This window comes from Bombus affinis, chromosome 14, assembly GCF_024516045.1.
Source record: "Bombus affinis isolate iyBomAffi1 chromosome 14, iyBomAffi1.2, whole genome shotgun sequence".
In the NCBI taxonomy this organism is placed as follows: Eukaryota; Metazoa; Arthropoda; class Insecta; order Hymenoptera; family Apidae; genus Bombus; species Bombus affinis.
The window spans coordinates 3928736-3948680 of NC_066357.1; the positions used below are offsets into that span (position 1 = coordinate 3928736).

Consider the following 19945-nt stretch of genomic DNA (forward strand, 5'->3'; position numbering starts at 1 on the left):
TAATACACGTCTACACGCCTTACAGTTACACGAACCATTTGTCCCCTTATAGATACAGACAAATGGAATTCTACCGTGTAACCTTGACTCGTGTGCGTAAGTCTTTCGAACGTTCGTATTTCAGCGTTGGCGTACATTTGCGTGTGTCGTGGCTAGTTTTAGCTCACGGTCAAGGCCGCTGTTTATTTGCACGAATCAATCAATTAAGGAGAAATCGTTAATCCGTCCGATATAGAAGGTTCTTTGGCTAAGAACGCTTTGCCGGTACTTTCGTGGGATTCGTTTCAGGGATTTTGGCCAACTCGATTGGTTACAGGCAGGTTCTCGTGTTTGATGTACCTACGTGTGAAATTGCTTGGGGCGATCATTGGATTCGAGTCTTGCTCGTGATTAGTATTCGAGGCTTGGTCGGAGTGTTAATTTCAATTTTGCTTTCTGCGAATTAAAGAAAGAAATTGGAGCGTGATTCCTTAAAAAAGAGATTGAAATGTAGAAAAAAAAAGAGAGAGAGAAAACAAGAGGAAGGCTGAATCATAATATACGTACAGGATGAATCTTAATTTTAATATGAAACTTCGTGTTACATTGAAAGTAAAAAGTTGTATTTTCTACGGAGTGTCGCTGTATAAACGAATCTTGTAAGTAATTAATCAAGTTCTGATTTGCCAAATTATTTGATTTCAAATTATAACAACGTTTCAATTAAAATAACCTAACTTGGATCAATTATAAATTATCACTTCTGAAACATCAAGCGAATTGCAGATTGCTGGAATATTTGCATAATACATAATATTTCCAATTTTCAGTATTTCAATGATAAAAACAAAATTCCCATCATCGATGTTGGAAACATTCCTGCACGTGAATCCTGTGAAATATCAGAATATCGAAATGTCGCATTAAATCGGCACGAAATCCGTTTGTATTTACAATCGTCCGAACCGGTATGACTGACCTGCGTTTTATAACGTCGACGGTTGTTACTACGATTATTACAGTGATCATCGACGTGTCGGTGTCCTCGTGGTTCTATTACAGTCGTAAAATTTCAATATTTCAAGTACGAATCCGCGCGTGAACGTTTTCAACTCACCGCCATTTCCTGGCTACGTTTCTCGTCTCCTTTTTACGACGATTTGCCTCATTTTTTCGATCGATTCGGACCCAACGCTCTTCGAATACCCGTAAGATTTTAGCTGTAAAGTTAAAGTTATAAGTTATAATAAAGTTAAAGACCATAGCTGTAAAGTTAACGCGCTGTCAAGCGGATTTTGCCAGAAAATTTTAAAAGCAGAAAATAGCCATCTATTGTACGCAAATAACGCAAAACTCTTGGTACGTCTCGTACTTTTATTTAAATGACACAACGATGAAAAAGCTAATTCATATCGATGGTCACAATGGACTCTGAATAATATTAAGCTGCCAGAAAAGTGTCTTCTACAGACGCGTCTTTTACAACGACGCATCTTTATACAAACAGGAAATCTAATCTGTCGAACGTTGTGATCTTTATTTTGATAGAATAAAATGGATCATACGTAACTCGATAAAATAATATAAAATGAAAAATGTTGTGCGTCCATTATTTGCTTATAAAACGAAAGAAACTTTTCGGACGACCTAATACAACTCGAGCTATACATAGCTATACTGTACAATTATTTTCTATCATTTTTATCTAAATAGCCCGTGTCTTACGTTGGTACCACCGGTATGTCATTATCATCTAAATCACGATATATTAAAATTGTAACGGAAAGCAAATTATACCGGAGAAAATTGGCTCTGGGTATAGGGAACTTATAGAAGATTAAACGAGGAAATAAATCATTGAGATTATAAAGATTAAAGGAACAATCGTAATTAATATATTTGAAACGAAGTTACGGAGGATTAGCTTTACATAATTTTGAAAGAAAGTCTTTATTGTAAAAATCTTCGTGCTGTTATTCTTTAGTCTTAGCCTCGTGTCTTTTACGTTAATTCAGCCCTTATTCTTTGCTGATGTTTACATTAGAAACACCCTCGGTCTTATCACAGGCTATCATCACAATCTAAATTGTTATTATTCTCATTAACGTCTACCACGTTTAAAATACTCCGATCTTTACATAACCACGTGTTCTTTTTCTGTTTTAGGTGAGTGTGTTTCATTCAACTTTTCACGATCGAGAAACTGATAAAGAACCCCTGGATCGAGGTATGGTTTCTTTATTCTTTCATATTTTCTCCCATCGATAACCGTTCCGGTACGTCGATGAATATTAATTTCCCAACTCGGTTCGGATCGGACGAGAAAGTTTGATATACTTGTCGTCGAGTCGTTCGCGCAAATATTTCATTAATCAAAGCTTATCGAAGTGGCTACGAATGGGAAGTAGCTCTCGAATTTTTTGCGCGAAATACGTCGTTTGGATCTATAAATCTGGTAAGTTATTTGTTTTAAACAAATATCGGTCAGAGGAGAACCGGAGGAAAAATATTCTCCTGGTGTTTTAACACGTATTAATCGACTGGTACGATGGTCATCGGTAACACGCGTTTTTCTATTCCAGAACAGTTAAATGAAGATAAACTTCTTGAACCGATTGGAATTTACGACGATGAATTTAGATAACATTGTCAGAAAAACCTGTACAAATATGACGTAATATTAACGAAGAAATTTCAACGACGCGAATCATTTAAAGAGTATCGTTCGAAAAAATTGTAAAAACACGATATTATAATTCTAAAAATTAAACCTTATGGCGTAGCAACGTTTCAATCTTGTAACGATATCCTGCCACGACAAAATCTACGAAATTCGCGCGATAGTGAACGTGTTTAGATTCAAACAAACATCAAACATCTGCTCTAAGCAATAACGCAAACTTCTTGTAAAACGAAAATTCTTGCAAGAAACTTGCGCATCTAATTCGAAGCTAAGAAATGTTCATTTTCCGGAGCTTCATCCATAAAACCAGCATTCTCTTCTTGCGACTCAGCATCGAACGTTGCATCCGTTCGTCAAACATCACCGTGCATTCATCCAGCGTGTCTCTCAAAACGGATTTCCTTCGGAACTATGTCGGTGTATGGACGAAGAGGAAACCGAGCTTTTTGGTCCCCGTAAAAATCGCTGTTCGAATTCGTCAGTCGCGACTTTCCTTCAGAAAACGATTCTTCTCTTGCCCGACGACGTTACGGTTACACTTTCTTCTCCTTCTTTCCCTTTTCGCTCGTCCCTCGATCGTTTTAACAAGACGAAAGATCCTCTCCGCGCGCAAATCCAGCCGGATTTCTCGGCGGACGACGATGTTCGTCCGCGAGGATATTGGAATTTTGAAAATCCCCACTGACGGTGGTCGGTGACGTCTTTGCATTCGAAAGAAATCCCTCGAAACTGCGGCCAGTATAACATTCGTCCTTCCTCTCTGCCTCACTTTGATTTTACCTTACTTTTAGGTTTCCCGAACCATTGCGTATTTTCCTTTGTATTTTCATCGATGGGTTACGCGTGCGTTCTCACGACTAGGAGATGGAAGATTATTATTTTCTGAAAATTTCTCTTCTTTGAATCGGCGCTTTGTTATTCTATGAAATTTTTAATATAACGGAATAGCGGCTCTAGTATCTTCTTTACGGTGAAGCTTCTGGAAACTTAAATTTTAGCTTTCCGAAACGGCAAAGTTTATGAACATTTAGAAATGTATTTTGCAGCGACTACTCCTCTTCTATTTATACCAATGAAGGAAAATCGTATAGCAATTTGCACATTGCGAATATCGTCAAAGCAGTGGGAAGAAGCGTAAAAGATTGGAATTACAGCGCTAAAAGTATCAGCCTATTTAGAAGCCTTGTTAGTCCTTTAAATACGATTTTCTCAATTTTTTGTTCGCTTTCACGATCAATGAACTACAAGTTTGTACAAAGGTTGGATCTACTATCGAAAAGAAGGATTATATCGAGCGAATAATTCACTATTAAAATTTCGCCAAGATCGTATCGTACCTGTTTGTATACAAAATGTTGCCACGTCGTGAAACTTGCCAACAAAAATCATCGCGTAAATACCTACCAACCCCATCAGTAAGTTTCTCGTAACATTTTTCCATCCTTCGTCTCTTCTTGCGATTTCCCTAGTCGGCTCATAAAATTTTTTTCGCGTTTGCCCATCGGGGAAATCGCGTCGTCCCGCTGGTTCGTTGTCTTTGGAAAGATTCTTTGGATTTCTGCCGTCCGTGAGGGGAGGACCCGGTCGGTTTTCTTCGCGTTTTCTTTCCTCCAGAACGATGCGACGACAATCAGCGACGACGCCTCGGGCTAACCAGTCAGACATCGTCCTCCACCTTCTCCTTTTCTCCCGCTTTTTTTTCGCTTTTTCATCTTTATCACGACAGAAATACCGACCCTCGAGTGGCCGACGTCGCCAGTCTACGCTTTTACCGATCTTGCGAGACTCATTTTCGAAGCGACGTTGGTTACGAATCGATTATTATTATCGACAATTCCTCGTGTAACGATATTAATTAAAGAGAACAGACGCTTTTCTAAATATTTCGTCTATTAGTTAGCCATTATTGATGGATTTCTGCCGTTTTATTTTCCGTGGCAAGAAATTTCTGACTTGGACGAGTATTAGCATAGTTGAATGTTAATGCCTGGGCCGATTCTCGATTGAATCTGGCGAATGATCATCATTTTCTATCAGCGACGGCTCGTTAATTCACCGCGTAACGAAGGCAAATGTTGCGAGCCGCGTTATTTGCACGGTATATCCCGGTTTGCGTTCAATTAAATGGTACGATCCGTGGAACGGTCTCGCGAAAGCGGCGTTTCGACGTTCCCCGACTTAATTCGACAAATATTTCCGCGTTATCCGTAAACGTTCGCGCAGATCGATTGCTTGCCATCGAGTGAAACGCTGATAAATAAACGTAATAAGTGGCATTCGGCGATACAGATCGGAACGTGATACCGTAAATTAATTATAGATCTTCTACGAAATTTTCTTTTAGACAAACAGTCTGTCCTTCTTTTTTTTTTGTCCGATTTCAAGTTTAGTTTTCAGGTCGTCAACCTGCAAAGTATTTTTGATCGAGTTTGATTTCCAGCTTTGAAGGCTTTCAGAGTTAAGTTTACGGATTTCCACAAAGAAACTAATCTACGAAATACCAGTTTCACTTCTGCTGTACGTGTTTCTGAACAATTCCTACCCGCTATTTTTAAAAAATACTCGTACAATTCGATCTACCGGACAACGTTCCTCTTCCTATAGAAGCAAGCGATTATTTGAATAAAAATTCAACGTATCATTCGTCTACGCTTTAATTCCACTTGTAAATTCGTGTCACGAGAGTAGTCAGTAGGAATTTTAATATCAATATATTTCTTCTTTTCTGGACGCTTTTATTTGTATTCTCCTCCTCTCGTTTCATTCTAACTCCGTGAATAGCCCATATAATTTACGCAACGCGATTCGTCGAACTCTTCCAAGACAAGAGGAGTCGCGCCGAGCTCGAGTTTTCTACGTTTTAAAGGTGTCACTTGGTAGTAGGGACGAAGCGTGTTAATACCATCCTGTAAGGTTTCTATCACGTATCGGCCGACTCTGTACGGTTTCGGCGAATTACGTTTACTTAATCCAAACTTGCTGAACATGCGAACACTCGCTCGTTATCGCTGCTCCGCTTGTTTCCGCGTCGCGTATATACACACCGCTTACGTTTCATCTTCGCCCTTATTTGCATGCGCGCGACTTAATCGCCACCCTAACACACGGATTATAACCGATCTGCATGAAATTTTATATTTCAACGAGATAAGAAATTTTTCCAAATTTTCAATCGCAAAGCTCGATCAAGTGGAGTATATTTAGTCATAATTAAATCGCGTTTGATTTTACCATTCTTTAACGACGAATTCTTCCAGTATAGTCTGTTTTAAGATTTATGGAAGATAATATAGGAAAATATAAAAATGTTTCTATGAAATGTATATTTTGAAGTCATCCTCGAGAAATGTTGAATGCGATAACAAACAATTTTCAATATAATAAGATGTAGAAATTTTATTCTTTGCTCTGCTAACCGTTAAATGTATCGACTGTTTTAAACGACAAGTAGACAGAAGTCTATCGAAACGCTATTTAAAAGCACAGTGTCGCGAATAATTATAAACCGAACCGTATCTTTAGGTTTCTTTGTGGTATTGAAACAAAGATCGGCAAAATCGTTTGTATAATTTCATGCGGTAACGCGAAACAAAGCTGAAGATACAGCAAGCAATGATTCTCTTCTTTCGAAGTCTGAAAAAAATTACATTTTCTCTTAAAATTGTGTTTTTCGCTGTGAAAACATATAAACCAAATGTTAATTCTGTTATCTTTTCATTCGGCGTTTAATAGATTTTCATTTAGCTTTGATTATTTCTGTTAATTTCCTAGATACACTAACCATCGAATTATCTAAAATTTCGTTTCAAGAATCCACCCACGCGGATTTTATTCATTTTTCAAACGGTACGATATTTTCTATAAATGACATCTGCTGATCATCTAAATTTTCTTATTAAAATTCCTCACAGATTCTCGACCAGGTTCAGATCAGAGCTCGATGCTGGCTATGCTAATAATTCTATTCCAAAATCTCGAAAGTTTTCGTGGTTTAGGATCCAGTTTTCTGAAGCGGTTTAGGATCATTTGCTGAAAAATCATCTTCTTGTCTTCTGTTTCGGCTATGAAAGGCAATAGTTAACCACGTAACCCTTCCTCGCATTCTACGGAGTTCAATGTAGCAAATACAATTTCTCTTAACATATTCAGGCACGATCAATGTCTTCTTGAAAATATTAAAGAAATAATACAGAAAATGTGCTTGAGCCTGTAATTATTCGCAGCGCTTTATGTTAGGGGACAACTCACAGTTTATGAAAGCTCATTACGTTAAAATGGAATTTACTTCGTTTCACTTCGCTTTTTACTTCACGAAAACCAAGGCAAGTAGCAGAAACGAGATCTAGCGACCGCAGGAAAGATTCATTCGGTGAAACGAAAGTTTCGTTCGAAGTTGCTACAGCGTTTCAGAGATTCATGCGAACGCCGATTTACTTTTACGATTACGCGGAAGCTCGACTCTCGGTTTCCTCTTTGGTTCTTCCTCGAACGTTGGTTCCGCGGCTTCTACACAAAAAATGACCCTGGACGATCGGTGGACGGTTCCAACGAACGAAAATATACGTAGCCCGTAATTTCGGTTGGTTCGTTGCCGCACGAATCGATGCGAACTCGGATCGATGGAACTTGACGCGGAAAACTTGCATCCTTCCTGAGGAACTCGTAGCAATAGCCGGTTCGCTCGATTATTCCTCTTCGTCGAATCGACAGAGGAAAGCGTGATACATTTTCATGGTATTTTATAGAAAGATTCTATGATCGTGAGAAACCTAATTATTACATCGCTGATTTCTGAGGAATTTAAAGGCGTAGAAACGCTTATGAAACTCGTTGTAATATCTTTGATCAGCTCCTATTCCTTTAATCGCGTGTACAATTTAGTGATTACGTACCTGATTCTTAACCCACCAATTTCATGTTAGAATCTTGTTAACATCGGTTTACAAACTTTAGCAAGAACAACGAAATTAATTAATTAAATTGAGATGTATCGTATCTTTTTTACAGAAATCAGTCTCCGCGAAAATCACTGAAATTCCAAAGGCAAACTTTTACAATTTACACGAATAACTATGAAATGATAATTTCGTGTACGTTGATAGTTGCAGCGTTAATAACAGATCGTGCGATATCTGTCGGAACACCAAAGGAAACGCGATCAAAGACGATCGAACGGTCGAGCTAGCATCTAGTGGACTACTCGATGCTTGGGACAATTCGTGATTCGTGATCGTGAGCATTCCAGATGAAACTCTTCGTTTATCGACTCTTACCGGTACGGAGAGTTTACATTGTAGCTCCATTTCAATGCAGTGTTTTAGATGGAGCAGCCACGGTATTCACGAATAAAAGCGTGTCCTTTGTGAAGTGAATATTGGAGCAAGGTTTAGTGAAGCCCGCGTAACAATATTTTGTCTTGGCGCAGCGTCCTCAAAGGAAGAGAGTTCCATTGAAAATCAAAGAGCCTTTAAGCTCGTCGAGCGGCGTTGCAACTCGAGGAAGGGAGCGAGAGAAACACGCACGTTCGCCAGCGTTTGTTCCTTTCTTTTCACAGGGGTAGCCGCTTTCTATTTCTGGCTAGCTTTCGAATTTTTCTGTTCCCGCGTTATTTTTCATTTCTTTTCTTCTCTTGTTTCGACCAGAAAACCGTACAGTTTTTAGCGAAAATTTAAGGGCTCGACTTTCCGTAGAATTGCCACTCGGAGTCCGTAAATCGATCTATCGCGAGCTTTGATCAGAAGCTTCTACAATCATGGAATTAGAAGTTAAGGAAAATTAAATCAACTTTCGTCACATTCTTTCGCTCATAACGCACGTACTGATATTTCTCTCGCTACGAGGTTAATACATTTCCTCTTGATAAGGTTGAGTCGTATTAGAAATATCGCTATATCGTTCCAGGAATCACGCATTTTTCTTTACCAGAAATATTTTCGTTTCAAGAACTATGTTCGTCTCAATACATTATGCATTGCGTTCTCGGCTTTCTTCCAACTTTACTTTTTCGGGACACGCCGAAGCAAGATCGCAACGTCTGTTACAACAATCTCGTTACGATGTTGACCAAGTTTCAAAATGTTTCATACAAGACACACAGCGTGTAATATATTCGTAAAAGGTTCCTGCGAATGTTTGAATAATTCCGTCAGCACCTGTATTTGACTTACTTTTTCGCCTAGATCCCCATTCTCCAAAGCGGCCATAGTACTTTCGGTTATAGAACACCCCGTAGGTACATATTCGTTTTAGCTCGCTCCACATCCCGAAAGTAAACTCTCTTCCGGATTTGGGCGGCGCTGCGGCGGAAGATCGTTTCCGGCGCGCTCGCGCCAAACAATAATTTGCATCTTTGTTTGAGCGCAGACGGCTCGCCGAGACGCGCGAATTCTTCTCCCGGGCTCCTGCCTCGTCTTTCCCGGCAATATGTAAAATCCAGAAACGCCGCCTCCCGGCTGGTTCACCGGAATCCCGGCTATATTTCTTCCGTGTATTTTCGATTCGCCCGGCTGCGGTTCACGCGGCAATCTTCCCTCCTCGACCCACCCTGTGAATTTCATTATGTATATTACGTATATCGAGACGCAAGCCCACTTTTGCTTTCTTCTCCGTCTTCGTTCGATAAATCGAAAACACGACGGAATATTATGCGCCGCGGAAACACACTTCTCTGCAAATTACCACGAAGAGAATCTTTTTAGATCCTTGGGGTAGGACTTGGACTCGTGTAAGGATAGGTCGAAACGGAGACGTCAAGTTGCATCTGGTCGGACTTGCTTTTCTCCAGCTGTTCGAGGTCAATGTTCTGCGAGCGTGCTTTAATTATTAGACTGGGAATTTGACGCATTCGTGGGAGATCTAAGGATACGCGGAATGCGCTTGATACGCGAAAATATGGAAAGTTTGCAAAGTATGTTACCTACCTGTTGTGGTATTCGTTTAGTGAAACTGGTCTATTAATTATACGTATTACGATCACACGCTAGAGTTTTTCATTTTAATCGACGTTTGTGAATAATAGAGGACGAAATTGTTGCGTTTATAGAGGAAACGAGGCGAACTTTCGGGGAAAATTGAAAGGTAGTGCAGAGAAAGAAGCGCGCCATGTTTCGCTGTCGTCTTTTTCTAGCATCGTTAATTTGCCACGCGAATATTTAGCAACTTGGTAAGAACTATCGCGAAGCAATCGAAGCGATGGAACGTTGCTTGCGCGAGAGCAATAATTCGCCTGCTTTACAGGTTCGTCCTTTCGAAAGATCGATCTGGCCTTTTTACGGCAAAGAGAGTTTGCTGGAAAGCTAAAAAACAGCAATTTTGCTCGCGAGGTAACACAAACATTCGCTTGTTAACGACAACATTCCTCCACGCAAAAAGATAACACCCTCCCCATATAAAAAAAGAGGTTCCAAATAAACACTTTCTTGCCTGAAAAAAGAGATAACAAAAATTTCTCTCGTTTAAACAATAGATTCATGCTTCCAAAAAGATAATTCCCCTTTTGACGATAAAATAAAAGGAGCAAGTTCCTGAAACATTTGTCTTTTTTTTTCATAGAAAAAAAGGAAATAAAAAAAGAAGAGCAAAATTTCTGTTTGTTTGAACAACGAATTCGTCTTTCCAAGAGAATGATTCCTTTCTCTGCGACCAAAAAAAGTACAGAAAAAATATAGTTTTGGAAAAACTACCTTGCATTTCGAACGCAGAGACGACGGTGGTTTCGGTTTGCGAGGCGTCTCTAAAATGACCACGTCGAACATTCGCGTCTACTCGCGCGGCCGTACACGCACGAGCATCGAACGACCGGACCTATCAATTATTCATGAAACGCCACTCCGCTTTAATTTACGCCCTCGTACGTACTCGGTGGTCCTTGTCGTACGATATCGCTGGAGAACCTGGGATCGCCTATCTTTCTGATATTTAGCCTTCGTTTTGCTCGCTGCTTCTACCGGACCGAAGCTGATTCCGTGCTCGTCGAACGTTCTTGCTCGAAGATCGAACGAAACCGATTCCATTAATTCCCTCTAGCATCTTATTCGCTTACGAGGGAAATATAACGACGAACACGCGATTATTCCACACTTTTATGTCCTACGAATATCTTTAGCGAACGTTAGAGACGATCAAACGTAGGTTAAAGCGGAGTTACTTAAATCGTTTCGTCCTGTTTCATGTTTTCTCTTCGTCTAAAGTACAGAATATTTTCCTATTCCGTGTTATTATATTATTATACTAACAGCTAATATATACGAGAACGCATGCAGTAATTTTGTGTTCGTTTTGTCCTTTTTCACATTTTCTCTCTACCCGAGGTACACGTTTTTTTTTTCTTCTTGTTTTTTAGTTATATCAAAGATTAATATGCGTATACAGGAGTATATGAAAAATGATTCGAAGAAGCTCGACTATTCCATGAAAAACGTAAAGCTGAGTTTTAAGCGCTGCCTTACCTTAAAGTAGGTATACCGTTGGCAATTATTCGGACGATACGTCTTTCGCGCTTCGTTTCCGCTATAAAAGGTAACTGAGCGTTGCTTGCTATTACCAAGGCACACGATGCTTCAAATGGACGCCGATTTGACATTGCATTATTGGTTAGAAATCGCACGTGACTGAAATATCAACTGTTGAATAACTTTTCGTCGATTATCCATATCGCTGGAATAATTACGAGCGGTAACGCACACAATTTACGAAGAAATGAGATTTTAATGTCGAATGCGACCAGCTCGCGAGAAGATGAGATTGTACGTGAACGGTGAACGTGTTAAGCGGTTTCACGGTTGTGATGCAAGAATCTACGTGCACGGTGAACGAACGAAGATGTGTATTGTGCAGTCGTATACACGCGCTTCTGTGGAAGAGACAGAGAAAGGTGAGCGTAGTCGCGGTTCGTGGGAAAACCTTGGAAGCGTTAGGAGAAGAAAAACGTTCGAATAGGTTGATGAAGTATAATCGGCGCTGTTTATGTTTCTTCTGGATTCTGAAAAGAAATCGTTTGCATGAAAGATGAAGAACGTACGCTCCACCCACGAATCGCTTTAGAAATTCCGATCGAAGCAACGATACAGTGGAACGCTACAAAGAAGGGCAAATCCGAATTGAGAAATTTAGATCATCGCGCGATAATTGAAGCGGTGATTTTACAGAAATTCCGTTTCTTTCGCTCGAACGACATTTCCACCGCGGCGGACAGCATTCTTCGAGAGAAACGGCGATCTTGGCGGACGTGATTGCTGGTCGGCGTTAAAATTCCACGCAGCTCGTCGTAACGCGAGTTTAAGCCCGGCGGATTAGGGACGTCGGGGCATTAATTGCGAATTAATTCGGACTTGACCTGAAAGACATCCGGACAGGCCTGATAAAACGCCGTGATAATTTTCCACGGAGCGAATTCTCCTTAATGGAATAACGAAAACCTCGGCTACGCGGTCGGCCAATTAGCGGTCGCATCCGTGAAAAATTAATCTAATATGCGACTGGACTGACGCCATATTTATTCCACCGGCGGACCAAATAAATGATCTTTGGTTCTGGCGCGGCGGCGAAATTCAATTTTTTCCCCACGTCGAATGGAAACGACGCGGAATTTTGTCGAATTAATCTGTTTCCCATTTCCTACTATCTCGTCATTTCAAAATGGAAATCGATTTAAAACGATCGAAATATCGCATAAGATGGAAGGGCATTTTGTCAATGTTCCTCGCCACCTTCCTCTGAATTCCTTATTTCGATCGAATTTCAGTTAGCTGGTCAAATAATCACCGATGTTTCTATTATATACATATATTTTATATTAGGTTGTCCAAAAAGTTTCTTTCGTTTTATAAGGAAATAATGGACGCGTAACATTTTCTGTTTTATATTCCAATGGAACGAAATGGATCATATATGATGAAACAAAAAATCTTATGCATCCCATTATTTCCTTATAAAAATAAAGAAACTTTTTAGACAACCTGATATATCTGTTGACCGCGAGTATTTACCCATTTTTATATCTTTACGAACATAACGAAATAAATGGTACGTAAAATGGTACGTAAATTTGTCTCATTTGCTGAATATTACATTCTACTTTGGATATCTCACGGTATCTGGTATATTTCCATATTAAAACAGGGAACGTTCTAATTTTGATTTTCTCTATTATTTTCTATATCGTCGATATTTTTCAACATCTTCGCTTGGAATTACAAATATTTATCGGCGAAGGAAGATAGAATGAAATTAGAGTTTCGAACGACTCGGCTCGGTTTATTTGTAGAATGCTATTATAAATGATGTCGTTTATAGCGTCATTCGGTTCACTGGTCATCGTTAATCTTCCATTCCGTGCACTTAATGGACTACAGATTTCTATTATCTGTTTCTCGTTTCTATAAAATAGTTTCGTGCTTGGAATTTCCACGACGACCAGACATACGACACGGTCGTTCCTGATTCATCGTTTCGGCGTCCGTTATCAATCCTTCGTTCCAAGAGACTTGCTCATTTCTTATTCGTATGAAAAATTCGAACAAAGACAAGATAGTCAATCATATGACCGGATGGTACGACTAAACTGTACGATAAATTCTGTCATGAGCGTCGTTGTCGATTCTTTATCGTCGCCACGCTATTCCTGTAACTGTAATCAATGTGATATACAAAATTATTATTAAATATCACGTTGGTCTCGGAATCGAGAAAACTTTCTTTTGGTATATCTACGTTGATTGCGGACGTTTATGCAAATTCCCATCTCCAACTTATGCCGTGCACACGTTCGTTTCACCAACAAAACACTTAGTACGACGAGTGCTTTACTTTATATATACTTTTTGATATTGCGAACGCTTTAACGCCTTCAAATTTGCTAGAAAAAATCATAGTCGTTCGTAGTGATTCCATAATGAAAATTCATAGTGATTCATTCCTCTTTCGAAAAGCATTAGCGATTTTGAAAACAACAATCCACGAAATGCAATATCATGGACAAACGTTCGTCTCAAAGACAAAATTTTGTTATTGTAACGAATGCCGAACACGCTACGACAAGCGACAGAGGCAGTAAAGTGAGCATTCCATAGAAATACCAGGTATCTCGGTTTTCTAAAATTTAAATCGCTTAGAGGAGGCGTTAATTTAGTCTAGCAACGTGCCGCAGCGTCATACGCGTACCGTTGCTGGAAAACGATCGAAATCTCCTGATGCTTGGGAGCGGTAGCGTAAATGAGCTCGTGCAGCATCGGTGAATGGTGTTGAAACAACTTGCAAAAAAATGTTCCGTGGACGGGTGGCGATTTTTTGGCGTGGATTTTGCTGTCGACGCAAGTGGAGCGTGCCCCGTGCATCCTGTTCGTTCTGCGAACGAGCGCGGACAATGCGGCGGCGAGCGTGACGCTCATTGTGCGTCCGATCGCATCAGCGCGATTCGTTTCATGTAAATTTCATGCGCTCCACGCACCTCTCCCTTTCCCGGTCCTCATCCAAAAAAGATCCTGTATCCAACTGGACGAGTGCAACGGCCCGTATCGCTGCGAGCAACTCCAACAATAAAATTGACTAACGCTATGAATTTTATCAACTTTCATTTCACAGGATTTTGTATTCTCCTTTCAAAACACCATATGTCAGACCTTAGAGAAATTAATGAAACATTTTGTTCGCTGATTGCGAAAAACTTTTCCTTTCTGATACCGGTAACATATCGTGTCTTTTGGTTGAAATAAATGTGAAAGGAGGATGGTGAAAAAATGGGCAAACTTGTAACACTTTGGACACCTCAGATTCTAATAACGCGTCGCTCTATAAGTTGTAATCTAAGTACATGTAATTAGTAGACTGAGGATATTTACGCGAATTCGTATTTCGGTACGTATAATTAGTACAAAATGGAACTTGGATAGAAAATTGTTTTATTTACTGAATTTTGTAAAGGATACTGTTTCTTGAAAATTGTATACATTTCTACGTGCTATGTGCGTCCTGTGCATTTTTGTAACTTTATATTTTCTGTAGATGCGTAGAAATGCGCAGTCTTGTGGTTAGCAATTAGCAACTTACTTCGTGGAATGTTTGCATCGTATGACTCATCCTAATTTGTCGCTTTTTATCGTTATTAATTAAGAATTTCAACGATATCTCGTTACGTAACACGTAGACATCGGTTTTTCTTCGTAAAATAGCGTTCGAATTTTTCCATTCCATGCATTCATTTCCAAGTTACGACCATTTGAAGTCGGAAATTCCTAATTCGTCTCCGTCGCACATTTTTTTCAACTTTCTCGTTACTACAACCTCAGCGACTTATCCGAATTTTGGCTGCCCGAAGGAGCATAAATTTGACGTATTTTGAACATCATTTTTCCCGGGTGTGGCCTTAAGGAAATGACTGAAACGTTCGCGAAACGTCGTGTCGCGAGAAAGTGCAACGTACTGATAAATGTAATGAACGCGAATATGTCGTCCAATCATGGTAAAAGTTAAAAATCTAAGATATCGAGTCTTCTATTGTAAGGTCAGAATTGACCACGTCGATGGTGTTGGATCTTAAAAAAATTGTAAAAAGTGGCTACTATTTCTGACGCCGGAAGAAAACTGTAAAAAGAATTGGAACGAAAGGAACGAAGCGTGCGTGAACCGGTAACGGGCGTCACAGCCGACGAAATGTCGAAACATCCAAAGTCACCGAAGTTTTAGCGCAACGTGGAAGTGATTTTATCGCGAGCAGAAAACTGTGCGAACGGGCAAGCGAGCAAGCGGACCGCGAGAGGGTTCAACAAACTTTCAGCGTACCATTCACGACGATGACACAAGTGTTTCGGCTCCCCACTGCACCGGCGAGCAACGACGGTGTCGTTGCGCGAGTATTGCACTTTCGCGGCTCGTAAATGGGGCACTGTCGCGCGCCACGCGTCTGAATTAGCCCGTTAACCATCGACGCACAAAATCTTGTTCCTATCCGCTACATTTCAGATTCGTATCTTCATTTTTGTACAGTTACGACTAAAGAAACAGATCGTAAAGAATGGTTTACTTTCAGTCAGTGAATATCGTACGAGTACTATTTTTCCTCTGCATTTTCTTAAACGTTCCTTTCTCAAATTTTTTTTACAAATATCCACAGATTTCTGATAAATCGTTTCTGTGGTCATTCGCATAAAGAAACGCAATAGGAACATATTTCGCGGCTAAAGTTTACTATTAAGCAATCTGAGCTATACATTTCAATTACAAACACAGCGGAGAAATATTATTTTGTATATGTCGGAACACGATCGATGTAGATCGTAATCGCGACTGTCTGTTACGATTGATCACATAACAGTGACTCCTGTACCGTGTGATGCGCAAGGCGTGTATGACGCTCAAGAAATCTATGTTTTCCTTTTTGTATGAAACGCAGAGCTGTAAAGACGCGCACGAGCTATTAGGTTGTGCGAAAGGTTTCTTTCGTTTCATAAGGTGATAATAGACGAAGAACAATTTCTGTTTTATATTATTTTGTTGAATTAGGTATGATCCATTTCGTCATATTTCTATTATTATGTCCCTGCATAATTCAATAGACTGATATAAAACAAAAAACATTGTGCGTCTGTTATTTCCGTAGAAAACGAAAGAAACTTTTCGGACAACCTAATAGCATTGACATACAGATTGCAAGTAAATTGCAACAAGTTATGGGCCCAATCTAAGATAATACGTTGAAAAAGAAACAAATGCAAGATAAGCTATAAAAATCGTGTAAAACATAAAAAAAAAACTACATCTTCCTGTTCGCTTTACCGAAAAACCTTGCAAGAGGTAAAAACCTGTCTCTTCCAGATGGATTTCTCGAAAATTTCCATCGGTTCCTCACGGTCACGGTCCGTGTCTCGTCGTAAACAGATCCAGGCTCTCTTTGGGTGCTGATCGCAGCGCGTAAAACGGCGTACCGACGACACCAATCTTGGCGGTTTTACCACGAATCGATAAATCGGCCCGTCGTTCGATATCTTACGTGGAATCGATGGTTGAGGGAAAAACACGAGTAACTAGAAGGATGGGTGGAGGGTTGGGTAGAGGAAAAGCAGAAGGGAACGGAAAGCGGTTCCCTGGACGCGGTTGCAATCACTTAACCCGCTTTTACGGTTAGTTTATTGCTCGAAGGAAACAAGAAAGGATCTGCTTTTTTATTTTTCTCCGTGCGAAGATCGCCAAGGGATCGACTAATGGCCGCGGGGAAAAATTTCCGCGGCGAAAACCGAGGGGAATGTAACTTGGAGGGGCAAAGGTTCGCGTTTTGTCCAGGAAAACATCGTAATTCGAAGAAATTTCTTGCGGATGGCATTAGGAAATTAAATATGTAATAAGAAACGTATCGCGTCGTGTGTCCAATTGTGGCAATTTGTCCGTCCGTAGATAAGCGTTCCCTCCTTCGTTGTATTTTCTTTTCTTTGGCAACGTTTTAGAAAGATTAACTGCGAGTTAATTTACTTTAACCGGAAGCTTAAATGCGTGTGACAATTCGCGTGAAAATATCTGCACGTACTTGGATCGTTGGTTGCAATTTTGTTGGGCAATGTGGCTTCTTTAACAAATTTTAACGGATCATGAATCTTTGTATTTGATGAATAATTACGTGTATAACCAATGTTTGACGAGCTGTAATTTAATTAAAACGACGCAGATGAAAGGACTTTTGTTGCTGAGAAACGTAATGAGTTTATTGTTTGTTATTAATACAGCTACGTATCGTTGGATGAAATTTAATTAGAAAATTACAAATAAAATAACTTGCAATGGATTTATCTTCTTTTGTTATTACGGTTGCGCGTTTGCCGGGTAAAATTAATTAGGAATTTCCGAAGAAAAGAGATCGCAGTTGTTTGATTTTTGACAGCCACGCGTCGCGATACGTTCCAACGTAATGAAATCGATTTTTACGAATTGGAAAGAGGGAAATTTAAAATTATCATCTAGATTGCGTTCGAACGAGCTAGCGCCCTAGCAAATATACATTAATCGCGGAGACAAATTTGAAATTTTCAATCGAGCGAATTGATATCGAGTTTCAATGAAAAGTAGACGGAGAAATATCCACGCCTCCGTTTAATAGTTCGTGCAAGCGTGAAAATTGTGTTTCTTCAGGCTCCATTGCTCGAAGCACCTGTAATTTCACAGTTCCTGCGAGGAGAATTATTATCCGGTGTAACAGTGCCGTCGTATATATTTTTTCCTCAAAATTTACCTTCTTTCGTGAGAAGTATTACACGGTTCTGAGATAAAATAATTTCCGATTGATGAAATTACGAAGAAACGGAAGAGGAATTTTAAAAACCTGAAATCTTCTTTATCTTACGGACATATATTTCTTCCTCGATCGTCGAGCCACCGAAACTTTCATAAATTCTCCCCTTTTCTTAAAAAAATCTCAAACACCTTAACAACTTCTCGCCATCTCCCTTCTATCCCTAAACAATCTCAAGATTCTCACAAGATATCAAAATCTTCATCTGTCATCGTTGGACCACGGAAGTTTATGCGTTTCCGGGGAACGTAAGTATGTAAAAATCTATTAAAGTCAAAAAGATTTATAAGCTGTTTTGCATCCATCTAACGTTTGGACTCTTGTCTCGGTTACGGACATGATCATCCAGATTTCGGTGTGTTCGCGTAGCCGACAGGACGTGCGTGGTCGTTCCTGCTCGACTTCTTTTAGCCCGAAGGCACCGCCAGAAATCATCGGTTCGCGGAAGTTGGTCGAAGCACGGCCAGTCCCACGATTCGCGTTGAAGACAAAAGTTGTGAAGTTGGCCGTGATCAACGAGCCGGGATAAAATTTCACCGTTTCCCTCTCGACGAGAGATAGGTATTCCGCGCGCGTCGCAATCGCGACCTAGAAATCTGGCAGCGGATTTCAGAGGCCTCGGACCTACCTCTTAATTCGCGGTCGTGCGCGTTCCAGACCGTGGCGTTTTTAACCCCCTAACTGATGCGAGTCTCGCGTGCCTCGAATTTCCTGCCCGCTTATTATTCATCCCTTGAACCATCCCGTGAGCCACGGGATCCGGCGATAGCGAATTTTTGAGAATCTAGTCTGCGAATCGTCCAGAGAGAAATGGCTGTGCCATGGGGGAGCGAGATTTAAATTTTCCCTGGAATTTATGTTATGCGATCTTCTGTTCGGTATTTTTTTTTTATTTAAGTAACGAGCTACGAGAATCGAGAAAGAATCGAAAGTATTGGGATTATTGGAATAGGCAACGAGTCGTAACAGTTTCTAGGCTCGTTAGTTACGAGAGATACTTTCCATAGAAACGAGTCTTTAAACTTTCCAATTTTTGCGATATTAAAATTTTAATTCTTTTCTAATTACCAAGTTCTTACTTTGGTAACTAACGGAATTTTCTTTGTGTACATATATCGCTTCCTATCAACGCTGCTATTCTTCTTGCACCTTCTTCGCCGGTCAGACTGCTCAGAGGAGCAAAGCGATGAAATTTGTAGTTCGTTCTTAGACTTACTTTCCCCGAATATCTAAGAATCGGTGATATCTAACAAACCGACCAACAGAATTTTCCAATCTGATACGATCGTTCAAACACGACGACAAACTTCGCGCTACAAAGACCACTTAAAGTCCGGGACTTTTCCTTCCAACTCTTTTCCTTATCGAATCTCCGATATCTTTAACGCGGGTAGGTTGTATCGCGCGGACGAATCGGACCAGGCGAGGTTCCTTCTTCCGGTGTTTTCCCAGCCGGAGAAAGCCAAAGTTAAGGGTAGACGCGTGCTCGCTGGCTGTTTAAGCATGCAAATGCCGGGCCAGCCATAAATTGGCCAGGATCCCGGGCCGCTCTTTGTCCGATTAACAGCCTGGAATCCTGGTTGACAAAAAACACACCAGCCCGTGTCGTCTCGGCCGCTGGCTGTAAAACTCGTGTATCAGCTGATGTACACGACTATTATGCGATCTGGGCCGGCGCTTTATCCTCGGCCCCTCGTAAGCCGCGGCAAAACACAACCAACCAGCGAGGATGAATTCCCGCCGCTGACTTGCAAAATCCACGCCACGGGGTTCATTCCGCGTGTCCAACGATTTAACGGCCCAGCCATGGGATTACGAAGCACACCTTCGCTTTTCGTCGAATATTATTATTTGCTGGTCGAATCGACTAATCTGCAAGTAATTTTTTCTAGAAACTTTTATGGATACGCAACGATACATTTTGCGGTATTTGAGCGATTTCTCGTAAAATAGAATATAAGAGCCTGTACAAGCGCTTGTTTCTTTATTACTACGATATGTATTTCTTC

The 19945-nt window shown here is 40.4% G+C and overlaps 1 protein-coding gene and 1 long non-coding RNA gene across 11 annotated transcripts in view; one reads left to right on the plus strand and one right to left on the minus strand.

Moving 5' to 3' along the window:
• The window catches only part of LOC126924456 (max dimerization protein 1-like), a 228053-nt gene that overhangs the window by 56556 nt on the left and 151552 nt on the right, over positions 1-19945 (plus strand). The gene's annotated exons all lie outside the window — the stretch shown is intronic.
• LOC126924464 (uncharacterized) lies at positions 549-10404 on the minus strand. The gene is made up of 4 exons (XR_007713536.1): positions 10345-10404; positions 1097-1199; positions 959-1032; positions 549-871 (listed from the first exon to the last, which is right to left on the minus strand). It is a non-coding gene; the product is annotated as an uncharacterized LOC126924464 (long non-coding RNA).